Consider the following 18,932-nt stretch of genomic DNA (forward strand, 5'->3'; position numbering starts at 1 on the left):
ATGATGACATCATCCTAGAACACTTGAATCTTGATGATTTCACGGTTAAAAGTTAAGATTCGAAAGATAGAAAGGTGTAGGAGTGCGTGTAGATCAAGAAAGTACAAGATTTAGGACGAAATCTTACCGGAATCGAGAGAAATCCGAGAAAAAGTGAGCTGAGCGTGTTGGTCGGACAGAGGTTTCCAAAAGTAGAAAGTTTGACAATGACAGGGGTATTTATAGGATGCCAAAAGAGGTAAAGGTTGGCCGATCGGTCGGGCAGCATGACCGGACAGCCTGTCCGATCGGACAACAGTCCGATCGGCTGGCTGTTCGATCGGCTGGTAGCCTAATCGATTAGTCGCCTGATTCGAGTGTTCGGTGCGACGATTTTTGACATTTCGATTTTGATTGCAAGTGATGCGAATGCGATAGAGTTTTCTTTTCAAATTACTTTTAATCCCAACTACTCATATCTTGCACTATCTCTTCTCCACCAATTATCATACTATATCTACATATAATCATCCTTGTTTCGTATTTGATTAGCGATTACGATTCGATTGCGGTTGAGTTCGGTTGTGTCTCGATTGCGATTTGATTGATTACCACACATAACATAAATAAGCATGCACAAGTAACACATAAGGCACACACACGTATAATAACACCAAAGTTGCATAATTCGAGTTTCGAGTTCGATTATGATTAGATTAGCTCGATTACTGATTAATTGACTTTATCGCATTGTGACTTCCTACTATTCACAGTCGTAAAGCGATTCGTATTGAGAAATATACTTCGATTACTTCGATTTTAGCTAATTACTCTACATAATACAACTAACGTAAAAACATAAAGTAGGCTACTTCAGTCAAAGAAGTCAAGCAGGGATTGAGCAAGGAGTGACAGATCGCAATTAGCGATCTTTTCTTCCTTTGACTTCAATCTTGACTTTGACTTTGACTTTCGGAAACACGGGGTGTTACACAATACAATTAAAACATCACTGTATGAACATAGACAAAACATCATGGAGAAACATATTTTTTACTCTATATAAGTATAGCAATATGATACTCTTATTAAAGATTAAAAAACGCTCGTTATTATGGTCTAATTTTTTTTAAGTCACGTATAAAAAGTTATTGACGTTTAAAAAAGACGGGGGGAACTTGAATGTGCATTAATGTTAGTTTCTTAATTTAAAAATGTTAAATTTACCTATATACCCTTAATCTAGAAAATTAATATGTTTAATAGTAAACATTATTTACAATTTTGCCATTATGATCTCAACCATTAGATCAAAGATTTAATGGTGTAGATTCTTTCTTACCTTTTTCACAAAACCCCCTTTTTTTACAGGAACCTCTACCTATATATATAGGTAGAGGATCCTGTACATTAATACAGAAGTGTGAGAAGTGTAAGAAGTGTATTATAACACTATACAACACCATATAAATACTGTATAACACTATGTAACACCATATAACACCATATAACACCATATAACACTATATAACATTATATAACAAATATAACATTATATTTTGTCTGATAGCATGCCTATGATAGATGTATAGTTTTATATTTGTTATATAATGTTATATAGTGTTACACAGTGTTATACGGTGTTTATATGTTGTTATATAGTGTTATATATATGTTATAATACACTTCTTACATTTCTCACACTTCTGAATTAATGTACACTATCCCTACCCTATATATATATATATATATATATATATATACTATATAATAAAAGAAACCATTTGACGGACACATGTCGCTCTATAATATTATTATGAAAAGTCGATTATTAATAATATTATAAATTTAAAATTTTGTAGAACAGATTTAGGATTTTTTTTAAACTGGATCCACGATATAATCTTATTGATTGTATCAATATAAATATCATATTCATGTTCAATAATCTTATTGATTGTATCAATACAAATATCATATTCATATTCAATTAAAAATTAGGTTTACCTATAATATCATAATATTTTATTAAGAGTAAATTAAGATTTTGGCCCCTGTGGTTATATCACTTTTACTCTTTTAGCCTAAAAAGAATTTTTTAACATCTGGGCTCCCAACATCTTTTTTCTAACCTTTTTGGCCCTAACGTCTTTTTTAAACCCTTTTGGCCCTAACATTTAATGGATGGGGTTAGTGTTAGGGGCCAAAATAGTTAGAAAATAATGGAAGTCATGACAGCGGAATAATCGATAAAACCTAGCCTCCCATCCAAGATGAACCAGCACCACCCATATTTGCCCTTCAACTAGATGCCGCAGAAAATAATGGGGAGAGTGGAAGTCAAACCTGGGTCACAAGGAACACCAAGTCTTTCCCCAGCCACTCCACCACTAACTCCTTTGAACCTACTTCACCCCATAAAATATATAACATAAAATATACAAATAAAATGATTGTTTGTTTGTTTGGAGTTCTGAAATTCCTGTAATTATTTATAGTTTTAAAATAAACACAGACGAATAAAACTAGAGTTAGACGTTCTTTATTAACTTGTGTTTCATATCATGATTAGTAACATATATGGCATTTATGAAATAGACCTATAAATGTTGGTCATTGTAAGGATATTGAATGAATGAACAAAGAAAATTGATTTGGTTTGAAAATTTTATTTAACAATTTAACATAATAATAAATAAAAAAACAAAGTAAAATGTTATAATAAGTGTATACTACATCAAAGTTCATTTTTCAGAAAACACAACTTGATGACTAAATGTGTTAATGGATTACATTATGTTGGAAATTTTGTGAAAATAGCATTTTCACAAATATAGGAAAATGATTTTTTCCTATTTGGACTAGAAATAAATATAATAAAACGAGCGGGTTTTATATATTTATTTGTGGGTTTGTGTTCTATGTTGGAAGGGCTTCGCAACGAACTAAACCACGTCCAAAACGGAGCTAAGATGAATGAGATATCGATGCTCAAAGTTTGGTGTTTGAAACTTGAATGCTGAAATAAGTAGGAAAGTGGCACCGTGTCCCACATCGGATGAGAGATGGAACTTAAAGGGGTATTTAAGTAGGATCTCTCCATCCTTATTGTTTCAGGGAAGCACTCACTAGTGTACTCGCGAAGGGTGCGGAGCACCCTAACTCGCACTCGCACTCGCACACGCACTCACACACGCGCGCGCCTGGCGTGGGCGATGAGGCGCTTTGATGGCGCACTTTGCACTTCGCATCGCCGCGAGCCGCTTGAGAGCCGCCTTTGTATTTTTGACCGCGTGCGCGTGGTGGAAGCACAAGAGTTGCAAGGACCAAGTGGTTGGTGATGTGGCGCGCTCGTAGAGGCTCACAGGTGACGTGGCACACGCGCGCATGGCAGTGAGCCAAGTGGACGCACCGCGCATGCGGGTGCAAACCTACGCGTGCGCGCGCAGAAGCTTCCAGCAGCAGTTAATGCTGTGCAGTTACATCTCAGCATTCGAAACTGACGAAGTTAATGCGTTTGACTAAGAATTAAGTGACGAATTAAAGTGCATTAAAGACGTCTAATGCAATTTAATTCTCCATTTAATTCATTTTTCAGTTTCTTCTAGACCTGCAACTATAAATAGGGTGCTACCCTATTGCAGAAAAAACACCGAAATTCACCAACTCTATACAATCTTCTCTCCCTACAGAATTCTCATCTTCATCTCTCAAGCAAGCAAGGTACTCATTCGGGTTGGAGTCAAGACCGGCAGTGCAACTGCTTAGGCTGTTGTATCCTGGAAACAAACGTGTTCTCCTGGGAGACACGAAATTTGTTTTAAGGGACCCGTGTCTAACACGATCCTCAGCCAAGAACCTGTTTTCTTTTGTTATTCAATTCTTGTTTTTCCTTTTATTCAGTTGTAAAAGTATAGTATTTTTAGCTTTCTCTTTCCAGTTGTATTCAAGTTAATAATAAAAGAATTTTATTTATTTTACACGAACGGATTCCTACAATCTTAAAACAAATTTTTTAAAACACCGTTCGTGTAGAATCACAAACATTTTCTGTTGTGAATTCGAACCAGTTTTGAATTCATACAGTTGTGTTTTAAAAAACAGATTTTCTTTTCTTTGTTTTGATTCAAAGTAGTGACTTTGTCAAAACAGAACTCTGTTTCTACTCCTTTCTGTCGCTGAGTTCTAAAAACCTACTGTTGTAGTCTTCAAAGTTGGACTTAGAAGCTGCGTGGTGGTTTCAAAACTCTTTACATTGGATAAATAATAAATTAGAACATTTATTATTTTATTAACTTGGTTTTGTGGAATTTTTCAGAATGTCGACTGAAAATACCAACGTCAACATCGTTGTCGGTACCCCTGCCAACACTGTGGGAGCGTCCACAGTGGCGAATCATGCTGACATCCATGCTGAGGGTATGGTACTCAGCGAGACATTTCAAGTGGCAGCCATGATCGAGAAATTACCTCCTGCTTGGGTGGACTTTAAGAACTATCTTAAACACAAGCGAAAGGAAATGTCGATTGAGGATCTTGTCGTCCGTCTTCGTATAGAAGAGGATAACAGGGTGGCCCTAAAAGGCACCATTTTGCAAGCTTCGGCTAAGGCAAACATGGTGGAAGTTGGGGAGTCCTCAAAGGGTAATAAGGCAAAACGGGGTAAGAAGGACAACAAAGGGAAAGCAAAGGTTAAAAACCTTGGGCCGAAAAAGGGGGCTGTGAAAAAGAAGCCTGCGCCTTTCCAAGGTACTTGTTACAATTGTAACGAGACGGGGCACCGTGCTAACCAATGCAACAAACCTAAGCGTGAGCATCCGCACATGGTTGATGAGGATGGTATGTCTCTAATCGCAATGATAACTGAGGAAGCGGCTATGATTGAAGAAGTCAACGCAATGGGTGAAAACCCAAAAGGATGGTTCGTTGACACGGGTGCAACCCGCCATGTTTGTGGAGACAAGGCTCTTTTCTCTACATTCAAGGAAGCGTCGGGTGAAGAAAAGCTTTATATGGGAAATAAAGCTACCGCTAGCATCAAGGGGGAAGGCACGGTCGTCTTGAAGATGACTTCGGGCAAGGAGCTTACCTTGACAAATGTGCTTTATGTCCCAGAGATACGGAAGAATCTCGTGTCGGGATGGATGCTCAACAAGTTTGGATTTCGTCTAGTGTTTGAATCGGACAATTTTGTCTTGTCTAGACGTGGAATGTTTGTTGGAAAGGGTAATGCCCTTAATGGTATGTTTAAAATGAGTGTAATGGGTGTAAACCAAAACAAGAAAATGAATGAAAGTTCTTCTTCTACTTACATGATTGAGTCTTCTAATGTTTGGCATGGTAGACTAGGACATGTAAATTTTAATTCATTACGACGTTTAATTAAATTAAACTTAATACCAACATTCCATATCGAGTCCAATCACAAATGCGAGACATGTGTTGAATCCAAACTTACGAGATCATCGTTTAAATCGGTTGAACGAATAACCGAACCCCTTGATTTAATTCATACCGATGTGTGTGATTTAAAAGCGGTTCCCACGAGTGGAGGAAATAAGTACTTCATCACGTTTATTGATGATTGTACGAAATATTGCTACGTGTATTTACTTAAGAGTAAAGACGAAGCAATAGACAAATTTATCTTGTACAAAAATGAAGTTGAGAATCAACTTAAAAAGAAGATAAAAGCTTTGAGAAGCGATCGAGGAGGTGAATATGTTGCACCTTTTGCGGATTTATGCGCAAAAAGTGGCATTGTACATGAGTGTACACCTCCTTATTCTCCACAATCAAATGGCGTTGCGGAACGAAAGAACCGCACATTGAAAGAAATGATGAACGCCATGTTGATAAGCTCGGGAGTGAACCGAGAAATGTGGGGGGACGCCATTCTCTCAGCAAACTATCTTTTGAACAAGATACCCTTGAAAAATAGGGACGAAACTCCATATGAGTTATGGAGAAAAAGGAAGCCATCGTACAAATACTTGAAAGTGTGGGGGTGCCTAGCTAAGGTGATTGTACCACCTCCTAAGGCTCTTAGGATAGGACCCAAAACTGTTGATTGCATTTTCATTGGATATGCACATCAAAGTAGTGCGCATCGTTTTCTTGTATATGAATCCAAGAATCCCGATGTACACAAAAACACTATCATGGAGGCAAATCCTAATATCGTCTCATATTTTGAGAATGCGTTTCCTATTTTAGGACAAACACATGCGCCTTCATCAAGAGCGGTTGATGAAGCAGGTCCAAGTTCGTCTACATGGTTAGATGAAGCAGAACCAAGTTCATCTACGAGGATAGATGAAAGACATGAACGACCTGAGGTCGAGGATCTACGAGGATAGATGAAAGACATGAACGACCTGAGGTTGAGGAGGGTGAGCTTAAACAAAGTAAACGACAAAGGGTTGAAAAATCCTTTGGTCCAGACTTCATGAGCTACATGGTTGAGGGTGAGCCCAATACCTACCGCGAAGCAGTCACCTCCGCAGAAGGACCTCAATGGCAAGAAGCAATTAAGAATGAAATTGATTCTATATTGCAAAATCATACTTGGGAGTTAGTAGATCTTCCACCTGGTTGTAAACCACTTGGATATCGTTGGATATTCAAAAGGAAGATGAAAGCTGACGGAAGTATTGATAAATACAAGGCAAGGTTAGTGATCAAAGGATTTAGACAAAAGGAGGGTCTAGACTACTTTGATACTTACTCGCCTGTAACGCGAATAACCTCTATTCGATTGGTTCTTGCAATTGCGGCTCTAAGAAATTTGGAAGTTCACCAAATGGATGTAAATACCGCATTTCTAAATGGCGATTTAGAAGAAGAAATTTACATGGAACAACCTAAGGGTTTTTCCGCCCCTGGAAACAAGGGTAAAGTATGTAAATTGGTCAAGTCTTTGTATGGCTTGAAGCAAGCTCCAAAACAATGGCACCAAAAGTTTGATCATGTCATGATTGACAATGGTTTCAAAATAAATGAGTGCGACAAGTGTGTTTATTTTAAAGACACACCAAGAGGTTATGTGATTTTATGTCTTTATATAGATGATATGCTTATCATTGGGAGTAATGATAACATGGTCAACTCAACGAAAGACATGTTGAAAGCGAGGTTTGACATGAAAGACATGGGTCTCGCGGATGTGATTCTTGAAGTTAAAATCACTACAACCCAAAATGGTCTTGTGTTGAGTCAATCTCACTACGTGGACAAGATCCTTGGGAAATTCAATTTGGACGATACGAGTATAGCTCGAAGTCCAATTGATAATACCCAACGCCTAAGGAAGAATAGAGGCGAGAGTGTTTCTCAGTTAGAGTACTCAAGGATCATTGGCAGTCTAATGTATCTAATGACATGTACTAGACCCGACTTAGCGTATGCTGCGAGCAGGCTAAGTAGATACACCAGTAATCCGAGCGAGGATCATTGGAAAGCTATCACGAGGGTGCTCAGATACATAAGATACACGAGAGACTATGGATTGCATTATACCCGTGATCCAGCAGTGATCGAAGGATACACTGACGCGAACTGGATATCGGATATAAAGGATCATAGATCCACAAGTGGTTACATGTTTACACTTGCGGGCGCGGCTATAGCTTGGAAGTCTTCCAAGCAAACGGTTATAGCGAGATCCACGATGGAATCCGAATTCGTCGCTTTAGATAAAAGCGGGGAAGAGGCAGAGTGGCTACGTTAATTTGTGGAAGATATTTCAAGATGACCAAAGCCGTTGACGGTAATCTGCATACATTGTGACAATCAGACTGTTCTTGCTAGAGCACAAAGCATGATGTACAATGGCAGATCAAGGCACATTCGACGTAGACACAACACGGTACGACAACTTATCTCAACGGGTGTTATCTCAGTTGACTATGTGAGGTCAAATGAGAACATTGCGGACCCGTTAACAAAAGGCTTAAGCACAGATAAGGTGTATAGGTTGTCAAGAGGAATGGGACTAAAGCCCATAGATGAAGGGAATATGACGGAAACCTAACCTAGTTGACTGGAGATCCCAAGATCTAGGTTCAATAGGCAAACTTAATCATAAACCCAAAGGGAATCACTGTGGGGGGTGCCCCAAAAATCAGTAAAGGGAGTTGTATACTTCCTAGTCCATTCCAATCAGTGACATGAAGGAAAGGTTAAGCATGTTGAGGTTAAGGATTTTGAGGAAATCCAAATTAACCATGATGTTTTTAATGATTTAGAGGAATCACCTATGTTAGAGAGAAGTGGGGTCGCTTCGAATGGATTTGTGGGGAGGCGCAAATCCTAGAGCTCTCGCAGAACCAGGAACGTGTTCCATGACTATGAACGGACACAACCATGAGGTCTTGACTCGACTAGGGAGAGTATTGTGTGAATGTATATTGTCGCCTACATAAATGAGGGATTGTTCAAGGACACCGCGTCTACAAGACCCTAGGAGGCTAAGTATGCTTCACAAAAGTAGGTTCAAATGTTACACCTACCTATCTTGCAATGCTCAACTGTTGAACGTGTATCGTTGAAACTTGATAGATCGATTTCTATTCATGTGGGGGATTGTTGGAAATTTTGTGAAAATAGCATTTTCACAAATATAGGAAAATGAATTTTTCCTATTTTGGACTAGAAATAAATATAATAAAATGAGTGGGTTTTATATATTTATTTGTGGGTTTGTGTTCTATGTTGGAAGGGCTTCGCAACGAACTAAACCACGTCCAAAACGGAGCTAAGATGAATGAGATATCGATGCTCAAAGTTTGGTGTTTGAAACTTGAATGCTGAAATAAGCGGGAAAGTGGCACCTTGTCCCACATCGGATGAGAGATGGAACTTAAAGGGGTATTTAAGTAGGATCTCTCCATCCTTATTGTTTCATGGAAGCACTCACTAGTGTACTCGCGAAGGGTGCGGAGCACCCTAACTCGCACTCGCGCGCGCGCGCGCGTGGCGTGGGCGATGAGGCACAATGTGGCGCTTTGATGGCGCACTTTGCACTTTGCACTTCGCGAGCCGCTTGAGAGCCGCCTTTGTATTTTTGACCACGTGCGCGTGGTGGAAGCACAAGGGTTGCAAGGACCAAGTGGTTGGTGATGTGGCACGCATGCGCATGACCCTGGTAGGTCCGCGCGCAGTGGCGCATGACGTGGCAGTCATGCGCGCGGTACACATGGCGCGTGGTTGCGCGCATGGTGCATGCGCACTGAGGTGACGTGCCGTGTGTGGCGTGCTCGTAGAGGCTCACAGGCGACGTGGCACACACGCGCATGCGCGCATGGACCTGAGTGAGTATGGCGCACGCGCGCATGGCAGTGAGCCAAGTGGAGGCACCGCGCATGCGGGTGCAGACCCGCGCGCGCGCATGGCAGTGAGCCAAGTGGACGCACCGCGCATGCGGGTGCAGACCCGCGCGCGCGCGCATGGCAGTGAGCCAAGTGGACGCACCGCGCATGCGGGTGCAGACCTGCGCGCGCGCGCGCAGAAGCTTCCAGCAGCAATTAATGTTGTGCAGTTACATCTTAGCATTCGAAACTGACGAAGTTAATGCGTTTGACTAAGAATTAAGTGACGAATTAAAGTGCATTAAAGACGTCTAATGCAATTTAATTCTCCATTTAATTCATTTTTCAGTTTCTTCTAGACCTGCAACTATAAATAGGGTGCTACCATATTGCAGAAAAAACACTGAAATTCACCAGCTCTATACAATCTTCTCTCCCTACAGAATTCTCATCTTCATCTCTCAAGCAAGCAAGGTACTCATTCGGGTTGGAGTCAAGACCGGCAGTGCAACTGCTTAGGCTGTTGTATCCTGGAAACAAACGTGTTCTCCTGGGAGACACGAAATTTGTTTTAAGGGATGCGTGTCTAACACGATCCTCAGCCAGAACCTGTTTTCTTTTGTTATTTAGTTCTTGTTTTTCCTTTTATTCAGTTGTAAAAGTATAGTATTTTTAGCTTTCTCTTTCCAGTTGTATTCAAGTTAATAATAAAAGAATTTTATTTATTTTACACGAACGGATTCCTACACATTATACATGTAATACATGTGTTTATTCAACTCGTGTAATACACGACTTATTAAAAGGTGTAACTATTTTATTACTTAGTATGTAGAATCATATTTATTCAACCCGTGTATTACACGGGGTTCTAACCTAGTATATATATATATATATAGGGAGCCGCTAGAATGAGAACCACCTCGAGTTGTAAGAACCGCGAGAACTACACCCCACGGAGCGCCGTTCGCCGCGATTTTTTTTTACAAGTAGATGTGTGCATTATAAACACGGCCGTAAAAAATCACGGCGAACGGCGCTCCGTGGGGTGTACTTTTTTACACCTCAAGTTTGGTGAAAAAAAAAAGAAAAAAGAAAAAAAATTAAAAAACACCAAACTTGAGGTGTAAAAAAGTACACCCCACGGAGCGCCGTTCGCCGTGATTTTTTACGGTCGTGTTTATAATGCACACATCTACTTGTAAAAAAAAATCGCGGCGAACGGCGCTCCGTGGGGTGTAGTTCTCGCGGTTCTTACAACTCGGGGTGGTTCTCATTCTAGCAGCCCCCTATATATATATATATATATATATATATATATATATATATATATATATATATATATATATATAGGGCATGGATGTATAGAAAACTTATTTGTACTAAGAAAACCTAGGAAACCCAATCTATGACCATTGATCAAGATCATCCAATGGCTCATAAAATTTGAAACCTTTTTGAATTAAATTAAATACATGATAAAGTCAATAAAGTTAGTTCAAGGGCATATGGGTAAAATTACATATGATATGATTACATTTGTCCAAAAGAAGTCAAAGTAAGTACAAACCATATATTAAAATATCTCTTTCTCTCTCTTCTTTAATTGTCACCATCACCATTAAACCATCATCATTCTCTCTCTTTCTTCTTTCTTCTTTTTGAGAATTCAAAATATCTCATTCTCTCTCTTCATTCTTCTTCTTCTTCTTCTGTAAATTCACCATCATCATCATCATCCATTCTCTCTCTCTCTCCATGTTTCAAAATAAACACCAAGAACACATACAAGTGTGTGTGTGAGAGTTCAGGAGGTAGAGAGAGAGATTTAAGAGAGAAGTCTCGCCGGAGAAGAAGAAGTCTCGCCGGAGAAGAAGAAGTCACCACCACCATCATCATCATCATCATCCATTCGCCGGAGAAGAAGAAGTCTCGCCGGAGAAGAAGAAAAAGGTGCTACGGTGAATCGCGAAACAAGATAAAAACAAGGTGCGACGGTGAATTGAAATCCCTAGATATGAGAGCAACATTTCAGTTGTTATCATCCGGTAAAAGTCACCGGAAAATGGAAGAAAACAAGAAGCAAGTGCAGAAGCAGATTTGAAGATGAACATGAGAGAGAAGCAGATTTGAAGATGAACATGAGAGAGAAGCAGATTTAGAGAGAGGAACAACAATCTTCATCGTGTTCATCTCGAACACCAAGAACACACGCACAAGTATGTGAGAGAGAAGCATGTTTGAACCTAATTTACCTTGATTTTAGATAGAGAGACAACAATCTTCATCGTGTTCTCGAACACCAAGAACACACACACAAGTGTGTGTGAGAGAAGCAGGTTTGAACTAATTTACCTTGATTTTTTTTGTTAAGGTTGTTGTTAATATGTTTTTGTGTGCTCAAAGTGGTCTAGTAATGGTAAATGTTTAGTAGTTACATGTTTTTGTTTTTTGTATTAAAATCATGTTTATGTAGTAATGATCTCGTTCATTTTATATATAAAAAGTAGTTCTTTTTGCTGCTACATATGTTGACCATAGCAGTTGCAGCCAAACGAGAAGGGATCTTGGCAGGAAGATGGAGAAACCGATGAAGAAGGGGAACAAGAAGTCGATGAAGGGCAGGTGGTGGGTACATTTGACGTTGTACAGAAGTTACCCTCTAGTGTAACACATGTTACAAACATGTGTTACATATGTTCAACCCCTTTGTTACCAAAAATCGGGGCTGCACATATGTAAGACATGTTTGTAACTTATGTTACACTAGAGGGTAGCACATGTATGATCATTTTTGGATCATTTGTATATATTTAAGTCTGTATAAACCTACAACATCGAAACCCCCAAAAAGGTTACACATGTTATGACGGAATGGGAAATGTGTAGCAGCGTTCAATACTGTTGTTTCACTCTATAGTGTGTAACATGTGTGACATGGCGTTTGTCAGCAAAACATATAACTTGTAAGGTGATACGGTTGTATCTTTAAAACATGTTTACCTATAAATACTTACATGTTACAGGTTGTATCTTTAAAACATGTTTAAACTGGAAACTGGAAACACTTACAAAATATAAAGCAGAGTTACACAAGACGTAACATGTGTAAACTGGAAACACTTGTGTAACATTTCGGTGTAACACATGTTACATGTTGTATCTTAAAAAACATGTTTACCTATAAGTACTTAAAAAATATAAAGCATAGTAGGAACACAACTTTTAAGGATGTTACACACGTTGTAGAGAAGATGTTACATGTGCACACACAATTAACATGTGTAACATGGCGACAAGTGTCATGTGTGATCTTTTTTTGTTACCCTAGGGTGCTAAACGTATTACAACGTTCATAACGCACGTAAACTTATACTAACATCCATCCCTATGTCCACAGATGATCTAGAACATACTCCACATTACCATCTTTGCGAGTCTTCTAATGGCACTAAATTGTGGACACCGAATGTCAACGAGCAATATCATCCTATTAATGTTAAATCATACGTCACACCGGAAGAACTTATTGCCATGTATAAGACTTATGACCAATATGCTGGGTTCAATGTAAAAAATATACATTAATGCAGTTTTTGTATCTACTAATAACATTGTTAATAACAACTCTAGGTACATATGTAACATGAAGTGTATCGTTTGTCCCTTTAATTCGTTACGCTAGTCTCATATACTTATAGTTACATATATTACTTGTTTGTTCATTGATATAACATTTTGGATGACGTAATGTTGTTACATATGTAATTTTACTAAGTTTAAATTGACACCAAAGGGACTGACATATGTAACACATGTTTATAACATATGTTACACTATGGGGCAACAAATGTAACACATGTATAGCTATCTTACACATGTTACATATGGTCTTCACAACAACATCCATCTTCACAACACATAGCAGCCAACCAAAAAACACACCATCGTCACCATGAAAACTTGATGATGCGTTTTAATCCTTCGGCGGGCTTCGCTTCTTGATAACCAACTTCATCTTGAACACAAAACATCTTTTCACCTGTGAACAAAAACAAGTAAACAAGTGTTACAAAGTTGATGTTTAAAAAAAACTGTTTTCATCCATTTGCAATAGAGACGTGTAAGTAGGTAAAAACCTGTTGTAACACGTGTTACATTTGATGTATCTTTACGTTGAGGAGGGGATTATAAAAAGAAAATGCACGTCTGAGTAAAAAGTTGTAACACGTGTTACAACGGTTGTTTACAGAACTTTCAAATAAGTGACAAGCCGGACGATAGCCAGTGGTACAAATGGATGTTTTGAAAAATCTAACACGTGTTGCGTTGGATGTATCTTCAAGCTGAAGATGGGATTATAAAAAGGAAAATGCACGTAAACTTATACTAACATCCATCCCTATGTCCACAAATGATCTAGAACATACTCCACATTACCATATTTACGAGTCTTCTAATGGCACTAAATTGTGGACACCGAATGTCAACGAGCAATATCATCCTATTAATGTTAAATCATATGTCACACTGAAAGAACTTCTTGCCATGTATAAGACTTATGACCAATAAGCTGGGTTCAATGTAAAAAATATACGTTAATGCAGTTTTTTTATCTACTAATAACATTGTTAATAACAACTCTAGGTACATATGTAACATGAAGTGTATCGTTTATCCCTTTAATTCGTTACGCTAGTCTCATATACTTATAGTTACATATATTACTTGTTTGTTCATTGATATGACATTTTGGATGACGTAATGTTGTTACATATGTAATTTTACTAAGTTTAAATTGACACCAAAGGGACTGACATATGTAACATATGTTACACTATGGGGCAACAAATGTAACACATGTATAGCCATCTTACACATGTTACATATAGGTGTTACATGTGTTACAACGTCAAGGTTACACATGTTACATATAGTTGTTGCATCCCAAAAAAAATTGCCGTCACATCAACATCCGTATTCATCAAAAAATGGGCATACTAACAATGAAAATGAAAATAAAAATGAATTTTATATCAATAGTTGTAATGCTTCTAAAAAATGGTCTTCACAACAACATCCATCTTCACAACACATAGCAGCCAACCAAAAAACACACCATCGTCACCACGAAAACCTGATGATGCGTTGTAATCCTTCGGCGGGCTTCGCTTCTTGATAACCATCTTCATCTTGAACACAAAACATTTTTTCACATGTGAACAAAATAAGTACATCAATATTAGTTTCTATAGTTAAAACTTATTAATCTCCTATGTAACATGTGTAACGTGGCTATACATGTGTTACCTCTCTAGTGTAACACATGTTACAAACATGTGTTACATATGTGCAACCCCCCTTTGTGTCCAAAAAAGGGTTGGGGTAACTACAAGTAACTTGGGTAACGTTTACTACATATGTAGCTAATTATCCCACCAAAAAAACACGACTTTTTATTTGTAAAATAAACGAGATATTCCGAATAAATTATGAAGTTTATACATTTTAACATTTAACAACCAATCTTAAAAAAACGTTTTAACATTTAAACTTACTATTACATTAAGTAAAAACCTTTTGTAACACGTAAAAAACCTAACATGTGTTGCATTGGATGTATCTTCAAGCTGAAGATGGGATTATAAAAGGAAAATGCACAACACTAAAAAAGTTGTAACACGTGTTACAACGGTTGTTTTAAGAACTTTCAAATAAACAAGTGTTGCAAAGTGGATGTTTTTAAATAACTGTTTAAATCAACGTAATAGAGATGTGTAAGTAGGTAATTTTCTTTTGTAACACGTGTTACATTGGATGTATCTTTACGTTGAGGATGGGATTATAAAAAGGAAAATGCACAGCTGAGTAAAAAGATGTAACACGTGTTACAACGGTTGTTTTAAGAACTTTCAAATAAACAAGTGTTACACCGTGGATGTTTTAAAAAAAACTGTTTTCATCCATTTGTAATAGAGACGTGCAAGTAGGTAAAAACCTGTTGTAACACGTGTTACATATGTGCAGCCCCGATTTTTTGTAACAAAGAGGTTGAACATATGTAACACATGTTTGTAACATGTGTTACACTGGAGGGTAACTTCTGTACAACATCAAAGGTACCCACCACTTGCCCTTCATCGACTTCTTGTTCCCATTCTTCATCGGTTTCTCCATCTACCTTCTTTCGTTATCGTTCTGTTTCTTTATCGTTCTGCTTTCGCTTATTAGCCAGCCTACCCGTCACGGACCTGGTCATTCTCCTCACTCTTGCAAATACAACAGCCATAGTAAATACATAATAACACAAGTAATATTTCCGGAGTTATTTAACACAACAAACAGGTACGAGATAGGTAACACATGTTACCTGAAACTGTATTCTGCACCGAAACTACACAATCGTCAACAACTATCTTCTTTTCGTCAAGCAACGCCCTCACTACAAAGTGTTACCTGAAACTGTATTCTGTACCGAAACTACACAATCACACTCTCTGATGCACTCGGGACGTTGCATTTTTTCTGCACACACCTTTCCACCCTACGCCTTCACGTTTTAACAAAAAATGCCCACATTCAGCTAATCCGACACTAAAAACACAATCTCAATACTAAATCTAACAACATTACCAAACCAAACCGCTTAAACAGAGAAAAAATAACATTTGAACAGTCCTAAACAAACAATAATCACAAATTAAAAAAGACTGAAAAAAAACCAAAGAATCCAAACCAAATGACACCTAACCGAGTATAAAACCAGAGAATCCAAACCAAAATAAAACAAGAGAATCCAAAAAGACTGAACCATACTTGGACTGGATCACTAACCGGAAACCTGAACCGTGTCCCGATCTGCGGCTGACTCGAATCTGAACTGAGCTAAAATCAGAATCCCCACTCCGGTTGCCTGTAACACCGTCGTCGGCACCGACGGTTCGTCGGAGAACCTCCATCGCTGTAGACGAAGGCTTGTAATCAGAATCCCCACTCCGGTTGCCTGTAACACCGTCGTCGGCACCGACGGTTCGTCGGAGAACCTCCACCGCTGTAGACGACGGCTTGTCCGTCGTCCATCGTCGTCTTCTTCTCTCTCTTAAATCTCTCTCTCTACCTCCTGAACTCTCTCACACACACACTTGTGTGTGTTCTTGGTGTTTATTTTGAAACATGGAGAGAGAGAGAGAGAATGAATGATGATGATGATGGTGAATTTAAAGAAAAAGAAGAAAGAGATAGAATGATATATTTTGAATTCTAAAAGAAGAAGAAAGAAGAAAGAGGGAGAATGAAATGATGGGTAATAAATGACTTGATGGGATGGGGGAGAGAGTGAAATGATGGCTTGAACAAATGACTAATTTGCCCTTTAAACATGTGTTTAAAGATATGATGTGGATCAATCTTGACCACACAATTCAGGTTTCCTAAGTTTTCTAGATTAAATAGGTTTTCCATAGATACTTACACTATATATATATATATATATATATATATATATATATATGGGTTTTTTTGTCTTGTCAAATAATAAACTTATATGGCATAACCAAGAGTCTCAACATAATTGTTTTCAACAAAACTATCTAAAAGTAAACATAAAAGGATTTTTAAAAAAATAAAAAAATCCACCAATAATACTTTAACTTGTTTTCAAAGAAACTCAAACACGGTTTCATTAATTAATTTTTTTTTTAATATAAGGTTTCATTAATTAAATATGTATACAAAAAACAGTCAAGCTCTTCGAAACTCATTCATACTCTAGTAAACAACACCGGATTTACAAAAAAATAGGAATAGAAAAAATATAATGAGGTAAATAAATAGTAAATTAATGAAGACAATAAATAATAAAAAAAAGTTAACAAATAAACTACTCATAAACAAATATTAAATATACTAAACAATAGACGAATAATATTCGATATTCTCAAAGCATAAAAATAATCAGACCAGACTATATGGTTTTATTTGACTAAACACTCACCCAAAACTTTAACAAAGCAAATTATCTTCTTAGATTAGCTGGATATTAGAGTTTTTGAATGAAGTATGTATCACGTATATCTATAACTCAATTCACGTATCTAGGTTTTGTTTTTCCATACATCTATCTATACTATATAATAAAAGAAACCACTTTTAGGACACTTGTCATCGTATTAGAGCATCTTTTATAGATAATTATTGTTTTAATTTAATTTTTTTCTAATTAATTATAGATAACTCTCCTATTAAATATTATTTAGTTTAATATCTTATAGATAATTATTATTTAGTTTAATCTTTTCTTCTCATTTATAATATTATTTAGGAGTTAATTGCCAAAATCGTCCCTGAGGTTTGGGCACGTTTGCCATTTTCGTCCAAAATGAGACTTTTGTACCAAATTGCCCCCAACGTTTGTAATTTTTTGCCATTTTCATCCAAATCACTAACTTAGTTTATTTTTTCTGTTAAGTTGAGTATATTTGGATGAAACTGGCAAATATAAAACCGCAGGGACGATTTTGGCAATTTACTCAAACCCTTTTTAATTTCTTTTATTTAATTATTTTTGTTACATATATAATAAAAAAGAATATACATGGAGTTTTTAGAAAAAAAAAATAATAGTTTTTGTCACATAATTTTTACAAATTTTCATCCAAATCACTAACTCAGTTTATTTTTCTGTTAAGGTGAAGGATGTTTTAAATTTGATAAATTAAAACAGAAATTAATTTACCGCTTCTTTATATAAATCAGTTTTATAAAGAGAAAACGTCATTGGTGTGCAACACATAACAATCGAGTACAACTTTTAGTATTTATCAGTTGTGGAGATAGAAAAAAATTGTAAAACATTACATATTTTTAAATGTGTTGAGCACCCAGGAAATATGTTGATAGAAATAATATTTATTTAATTTAGATTATGAGGGTAAATAACTAATACTTATTCTGAGTGGCTTGAGTAAAGAAACTTTTGGTTCATAGCATAATAATTACAATTTTGTGGGTAATTTTAAGGTTTGGTAACGATACATTGTTTAATTTCTGTCTTACTTTATAAACATCTTTCGCCTTAATAGAAAAATTAACTTAGTGGTTGGATGAAAATTTATAAAAATTATGTGACAAAGCTATTATTTTTTTCATATAAAAATTGCATCTATATTCTTTTTTATTATATATGTAACAAAATTCATTAAATAAAAGAAATTTAAAAGAGTTTGAGTAAATTGCCAAAATCGTCCCTGTGGTTTTATATTTGCCTGTTTTATCCAAATATCCTCAACATAACAGAAAAATAAACTAAGTTAGTAGCTTGGATGAAAATGGCCAAAAGTTACAAACGTTGGGGGCAATTTGGTACAAAAGTGTCATTTTGGACGAAAATGGCAAACCTGCCCAAACCTCAAGGACGATTTTGGCAATTAACTCTATTATTTAGAGAAAATTATGATTTTGGCCCTTGTAGTTATATCACTTTTACCCTTTTAGCCCAAAAAAGAATTTTTTAACATCTGTGCCCCCAACGTCTTCTTTTCTAACTCTTTTGGCCCCTAACACTAACCTCATCCATTAAATATTAGGGGCCAAAAGGTTTAAAAAAAGACGTTAGGGGCCAAAAAAGGTCAGAAAAAAGACGTTGTG

The sequence above is a fragment of the Helianthus annuus genome, chromosome 16 (genome assembly GCF_002127325.2).
Source record: "Helianthus annuus cultivar XRQ/B chromosome 16, HanXRQr2.0-SUNRISE, whole genome shotgun sequence".
Taxonomy (NCBI): Eukaryota; Viridiplantae; Streptophyta; class Magnoliopsida; order Asterales; family Asteraceae; genus Helianthus; species Helianthus annuus.